The sequence below is a fragment of the Priapulus caudatus genome, unplaced genomic scaffold (assembly GCF_000485595.1).
Source record: "Priapulus caudatus unplaced genomic scaffold, Priapulus_caudatus-5.0.1 Scaffold720, whole genome shotgun sequence".
NCBI classification, from domain to species: domain Eukaryota; kingdom Metazoa; phylum Priapulida; class Priapulimorpha; order Priapulimorphida; family Priapulidae; genus Priapulus; species Priapulus caudatus.
In genome coordinates, this window is record NW_014577781.1 from 42,549 (window position 1) to 50,303 (window position 7,755).

Below are 7,755 nucleotides of genomic sequence, written 5' to 3' on the forward strand. Positions count from 1 at the left end.
CAGCTGCGAGATTCTGCATACTAGTAGTTTACTCACCACGCTTCATTATCGGGTCTGTCTGGGCGCGGGAGGGGGCGCTGTTAGTGCCGAAGTCGTTTCCTCGACGCTGTTACGTAATGCGCCGCTACGTTACGACAGAACGGATCAGCTGTCTGTTCCGGACCTGGCTGGTCGATAGCCTTCTATCAGCATCAATGCGTTTGAAAGGTCGCTATATCCAGCTAGCCGACCAGAAGCGGGGGACCTGTCCCACGATGATAACTCATGCAGGTACACGCCTGCGCGAGCGCGGCGAACCTGCACGCACGCGTGTACAAAACGCCTTACAATTATTAGACTCGTTGTACAATATTAGAGTTCATTTATAAGGTCACATACACACACACACGCGCACTGAAATAGCGCACGTATATTATATATACATATATATCAAGATATATATCAATATATATATCATATATATATATGTGGTGTGTAGTGTTGTGTGTGTGTGTGTGTGTGCGCGCGTGCGTTTGTATCTGTGCCTATGTGTGCGTGTGTGTGCGTATGATGCACGCACGCGTATGCGTGTAGTCTGTGTGATGAACGTGTATGTTGGCGTCACGTCCAACGCCTTGGCATCTAAGTTGATCCAATAGTTGAAACGTAGTCTTAGTTTATATAATCTCCATCTAACGAACAAACTAACCATAAGTTTGTGTATGTATATAACTTTTATCGTGTAGAATGAAGCCGCGAAGGGTTGCATGATTCAGACTCCCGCTTCGTCTGTACATGGTAGTGTGGAAGAGATAATAAGGCGATAGCCCGTGCCTGCCTACCGTCCGCCATCTACCGATTACGTACCCGCTTTCTTCTAACGGGGAAAAACATCTGCCTCCGCTTCACAAACGATTTAGGCGCAGGCGGATTATGGCTTGTAAGGCTAACGGGAAATACTGCGGCTTGGAATGGATGCACACAGGAGGGTTGCTGCACGCACCCGATGGTGGGGATGGGTGGGTTGCTGGGTGGAGATGAACACGCCTTTATGTGTCAACCGAGGTTAAATCCTTGTTTGAATTAATGATTATAACTTGAATTAATTTGAGACGGGCAGACAAAAGACTGGTTGCAATTATATCTTGCAACGTAAGATTATTATTGTGATAAATTATCCGCCCCAATGGCTGCTCAGTGTTTAACAAAATGGGCAGATGTTTTTTTTTCGGGTAGACTTTGTGATGCTCATTGTGCAATTTTGCATTAATACGCTAGTGTTTCAATGTATAGACTAGTCACCATCTTATTTTACTATATTAGTCAGTGATAATTAATTGGGCAACGTCGAGAACTGATATTTGATAGCCTAGTTAAAAACTGCTGTTTTTTTCTAGCGAGCCTAATTGTCAAAAATATAATGAGCTCCCACTCATTGTTATTGTGGGCTTGCCGCAATTTTTTTGGACAGTTTTCATACGAGTACTAACAAAACTCACCATGAATTATCAGTTATTATTATATTACACATGTATATTCGTTTACGATATTAATTATCTGTAAACGCGCAAACACACGCGGCCGTACCTTGACGCTCCAACCTTCCATGCCAACACCACCCCGGGCGCACGAACGCATGCAAATAACCACGAATGCGCGCATGCACGTACGCACGCACGCACGCACGTACGCACGCGTCAGGTGTGATAGAACGAGACGTATTTGGTTACCGAAAGAAGACCGATGACATACGACATACGTACGTATACGTATATTCATGATGGTGTACATGGCGATGCCCTTTTCCCCCCGCACCCCCGTGTTCCGCAGAATGAGTTGCTCCTGCATTTTGATTGGTTGACGATTCATGCCCACGTTAACGCCCATACACACACGCAGCTCAGCGCACATGGTCAGTGTAGCGGCGAAAGCTGTTGTCAATACAGAATGTCTCGCGTTCTGTATTCTTGCCTTGCATCAGTGCTGATGGCACAACAAAAGACATGCTAAACTGTGAATTGGTGCTTGGGTGAGGTTGTACTCGCCAGAGAAAAATCATTGGCAGTGGAAGACGTTATTTCCCACGGTATCTGAAGGCAGGAGGCGAACTGGCAGGAGACACTTCAAGGAAGCGCTGACATTTCGTCCTTCCACATACATTCACTCACTTCAGGAGAGGTTCATCCAGTAAAGAGTTCACACGTTTAGCTTTACACTGAGTGTGACCTCTGCCAAGTTCATGGTGGCGACGCGACATGGGATAGCGACTCCGCAATGCTAGCTGATAACGCCGATCGATACCCGGTAATGTATAGTACAGAGTACGAGTAGCATTACAAAAAACCCATTTTGGTAGTTACATGACAAATAACGCATACATATAACATTATATGTTAATTATATTTACGTACAGGTATTAATCATTATATAGGTATAGTGATATATTTACATCAGGATGTTAATGATGCATTTTTGATAAAGGCTATGCATATATAATTATTAACTTCTAGCGTAGCTTTTGGTTTAATATTCTAGATTAATTATCTACACTTCGATAAATTGATTGTGCGCTGGATATATCATAAACCGAAACGATGTTTGTGTTTGTATGTTTGAACGGCTATAAACGTCGTAACGACCTCAATATCCAGCCAATTAGTTCGTGAATCGTGCCCTTATTACACAGTTACTATATTTGTCCACCTACAAACCCACCGGGTGCCGGCTGGAAACAGCTTTCCATGTTCACATTTTTATCTTCTGTAGTAATTACGAATCAATGGGGTTGCCTTTCTCAGTCAAGGCTGATTCAGGCATAGAGCTGGACTAGCAATGCTCTACCAGTACCAGTGACGAATACAGGTGTTTTTCTCCAAATTTCCCCCGCTAAATCATTCTGGTTTGAATGCGTGCATCCGTGGGCGTTTTCACGGATTTAGGAATATTCTAGTATAGTACCCTAATCTATACTAGCAGACCGTAAAGAGCCCAAATTCGCAAAAGCGTCTATACAGTCGAATGGAGCTAGGTGCACACACACGCGCACGCACGCACGCACGCACACACACACGCACGCACGCATACACGCACACACACACACACACACACACACACACACAACACACACACACACACACACACACACACACACACACACACACACACACACACACACACACACACACACACACGCTGAATCAGGTGTTCAGTAAATAAGCGACTGTTTCTCATGAAACCTGCTACAAATGCCAGGTTGCTGGAAATATCAAGCCGTGCGCACTTATTGGAAAACTTGATTATACTGGTACGTATAAGTTTAAAGTTTATATTATTTTGATTTCTTTATATTACTTTAGCACGTTTAGCCTATTAGTATTACCTGGTATTACCGAACTTGGATAGCAGTTATATCCATTTTTTATCTTCCACATAATCTCGTGCGTTGTGCATATTGAAATTGTGTGTACATGAGCGTACGTGTGTGCTGAGTTGGGTCTGCTGCAAGACCATTTGGTACTAATAGCATCACCAAATTATACAATACTATGCAATATGAAAAATACAATGCAATACTATAGTACTCACAGTGATACTATAGTATTTGCTGTGTAAAAGTATAGTATAGTATTTGCTGTGTAAAAGTATAGTATAGTATCTCCAATATCATTATTAATATGTTAACTCCCCGTAATGTTTTCTAATACGAGTAGGGTGCGTAGCATCACGAATCAATCTATCACGTGTTATTGGCAAGTACAACGTGACTAGTGTAGAATGTCTGGCATTACTAGCTCTACTACAGTGATGCATGCACAGGAGGATCTATCACTTCCGGTCCATCAGTGTTGGGGAAATCCCCAGAATAACACTGTCGGTAGAGTTGACGGCCGCCTAGCCGGCTGACACCAATAGCAGGATGTGCCAGCTAGTGATACACACGCTCAAGCCACATGGCCACAGACCTGTATTTACATCGCATCGGCATTACACGCACGTGTACGTGTCCTTGTTAAAGGAGCATCTTAGTTCAGTGTAAAATCCCACAAATAAATGACCTATTTATCATCAACTATAGAATGTGTTGCGTTCGCTCTTGATACAATGTATCACAAATGCAATGACGTGAATCCAACACTCGTGTGTGTGTGTGTGTGTGCGTGCGTGCGTGCGTGCGTGCGTGCGTGCGTGCGTGCGTGCGTGTGTGTGTGCGTGGATGTATGCGTGAGTCTGGCTGTCTGTCTGTCTGTGAGTGTGCGTGCATGTGCGCGTTTACGTGCGTGCGTGTGTCTGTGCCGTGTGATCTCCGCAGCATCCACTCTGAAATTGCTGGAACCAATTAACTTGAATTTAAAGAACCCACTCCCCTGTGCTCTCACTTTCCCATACACGATCTCCGATTCATGAGGTCAACTAAATTCATAGTCTGCCTCTGCTGAAGCCAATACGTGTGCACGTCCGAATATTTGCTGCTACTTGCTAGTTTGTTTGTGTGGGAGGGCAACCCTTCACACGATTACTGGATTATGCAGCTCTATTGCATCCTATGTCACACCGTGTAGAAGAAGAGTAGTAGAGGAGTTTTCGTAGGAGAAACTAAAGCATCAGTTTTAATGGCAATTGAAGCAGAGAAACCAATCTACTTAATTGCGTGTAGAAAACCGTATATTGGATTTTTACATTGAAGTGGGTGAGGTGGAGCTGTAATTTGCTAATTAGAAAAAGGTTTACCAAAGCACTTTCTCTTGTTCTCGACAATGCGACTTCATTTAAAATTAATAATTGTACTGAATCCTGCTGTAGATTGATTCGGAAGAACACACAGACACCAAGAAACATTTTCTCCACATACTTGCTGTCATTTATGTGACAGTGTCGATAATAGATAATAAACAATGTAAAACAATGTTAAACAACGGTTAAACAACAACTCAACTTGTGATAGTGTTACGAGGGTCGTCTTGTAAAAGTATATCTGAAAATACAGGGACACGTTTTAGTAACTAGTGTGCGTGTGTGTGCGTCTAAAATATATCAACGATGATAGGTCATTGGACTATTTATTTGTAACTATCCAAGTTATCATCAACGCGATGTAAAAAAAAAACAGTAAATATGAAAATGCCACTCGTGCGAACAAAACAAATTTAGTTCTCACGTTATATAGCTGCTTCACTTGTTTAAACACACACAGTTATCAACAACCGACGTGGCAACAACCACTGTTAGCCACCCAAACCTGTGGACGCGTCGTCGAGGTACAGGATCGAAACCAACAGCTATAGCTAACAGCGACATAATTGTCGTCGACGTGTGCTCTGTATGCTTTATTAATAGAGCGGTTGGCAACGGTGTGGCCCATTGTTGGCGCAAGCGAGTTTACAGTGTCAGTAACCCTGGCCGTCTACAGTAACTATTGTGGTGCGCGCCGCTTCCTGACATGTGCCGTCGCTTACCAGCTCGTGGTCGTCGGCAGGGAAACGATGTCGTGATAATTCTCACTGCCGTGCCGCTCCTCCGACTCTCTGATATATTACGGAACCTATTACTGCTACAATGATCGTTGAGGCCGTAGGTGAACGCGTTCGAACGTGCAATCTGTGTAGGGATGCATGGACTCCGTAGGTCGTTGAGAAACAACCTTACGGTGGGCTCAGCTTCAGGGATTTTCGGACACAGTCTTGTGGGAATATACTGCAATGTATATACGTTTACGAAGCGTGTCAGAAGCTTCTTTATTAGCGGCTTTATGGGGTCTGTTGGTAAGAGATGGCCTATTAAAACCTTAGTTTTTATTGTAAATCGAACCTAATAAAGGTAATATACGCGTGTGGTGTTTGGGATACGAATCCCTCGGTATATATTACGTATGTGTGATATACATCTACATGAAGAAGAAGTATTGGCTCACTTCGAGCGCCTACGGGTAAAGTTGAGTGTGTCCGTCCACGCGTCTGTCCACGTACTCTTATGGAAAGCATTTTGTACCAAAAAGCATAAAACCTAGTTTTATCTTTCCCACCGAAGCCTTCTCCCCTCCTCCTTCTCTCCACCCAGCTTCTCCCCCTCCTTCTTCTCGCAGCCGAGCCTTCTCCCCTCTCCTCTCTCCACCAGCTTCTCCCCCTCCTTCTCGCCGACGCACCTTCTCCCTTCTCTTCCCTCCTCCTTCCTCCACCAGCTTCTTCATTTCTTCTGCCCTCCTCCTTCTCACACCAGGCTCTTTCTCTCCCTCCCTCCCTTCTCCACCACCTTTTCCCTTCTACACTCCTTCCTCCTCCACCAAGTTTCTCTACCTTCTCCTCCACCCCCCTTCTCCCTTCCCTCTCCTCCCTTCCCCTGCCTTCTCCCCCAGCTTCTCCCCCTCCTTCTCCGCCACCGATTCTCCCTTTCTGCCCCTTCACTTCTTCTCTACCACTTCTCTCCACTCCTCCTCTCCGCCACCTTCTCCTTCTTTTTCCTTCCTCTTCCTCCAGCCAGCTTCTCCCCCTCCCCTTCTCCACAAAAACCCCTTCCTCTTGCTCCACCAGCCTTTCTCATCCACCTCCTCCTTCTCACGCGAGCTTCCCACCTCCCCCTCCTCCTCTCCACGCAGCGTTCTCCCACCTCCTCCTCCACTCCATTCTCGATCCCCTTCTCCCGACCCTCCTTCTCGACCAAACTTTCTCCCTTCTCCCCCTCCTCCTCCACCAGCTCCCTTCTCGCTCCTCCTTCTCCCTTCCCATTCTCCACTCAGCCTTCTCCCCCTCCTCCTTCTCTCACCATGCTTCTCCCCTCTCGTTCGTTTCGCCGCGCCAAGGTGATCATGTATCCGGCAGTCCCGCAGAAACTAAGCCTTAGCAAAACGTAGCCAATCAAAGGACTAAATGCCACTCGGAAGCGTAAAACCTAGTTTTAAGCTCTTAAAACCTGGTTTTAAGCTCTTAAAACCTGGTTTTAAGCTCTTAAAACCTGGTTTTAAGCTCTTAAAACCAGGTTTTAAGGTCTAAAACCAGGTTTTAGGGTCTAAAACCCGGTTTTAAGCTCTTAAAACCCGGTTTTAAGGTTCTATAAAAATAGGTTTATGCTTTGTTGGTAACATAATGCCTTTCATTGCATAAGGCGTAAAAACTAGTTTTAAAGGGCTCTTAAATACCTGGTTTTAAGCTCCTAAAACGCAGTGTTTAAGGTCTAAAAACCCAGGTTTTAAGGGTCTAAAACCTGGTTTTAAGATGCTCTTAAAAACCTGGTTTTAAGCTCTTAAAACCCAGGTTTATTAAGTCTAAAACCAAGTTTTACGGCCCTATAACATATAGTATTAAGAGCTTAAATCCGGGTTTTTATACCTTAAAACCTGGTTAGGCCTGGGAAAGCGTAAAACTAGTTTTTAAGCTCTTAAAACCTGGTTTAAGCTTAAAAACCCGGTTTTAAGGTCTAAATCTTGAAATTAAAGTCTCTTAAAACTCTAGTTTTATCGGCGTAAATTTTCTAAGTTTTATAGACCATTAAAACCAGTTTTAAGATCTTAAAACCAGGTTTTAAGGTCTAAAAATCTTAGGTTTTAAGGTATAAAACCGGATTTAAGTCTTAACTACCTAGTTTTAGGACCGTAATTCCTAGTATTAGACCTTAAAAACCTGGTTTTAAAAGAACACCTTAAACCTGGTTTTAAGTATAATACCGGTTTTTATGCCTTAAAAAACTAGGTTTTAAGAGCTTAAAACTAGTTTATAGACCATTAAACCGCTAAGTTGTAAGACTAAAACGCGGTTTTAAAGCTCTTAAAACCCGGTTTGTAAGGTC

At 43.9% G+C, this 7,755-nt stretch overlaps 1 protein-coding gene across 1 annotated transcript in view; it reads left to right on the top strand.

Moving 5' to 3' along the window:
* Positions 1–1,884: 1,884 nt before the first annotated feature.
* Positions 1,885–7,755, top strand: part of LOC106813059 — a 36,590-nt gene continuing 30,719 nt past the window's right edge. Inside the window, exon 1 of the mRNA XM_014817103.1 lies at positions 1,885–2,283. The gene's annotated coding sequence lies outside the window, so the exon portion shown is untranslated. The remainder of the gene's footprint in view (positions 2,284–7,755) is intronic.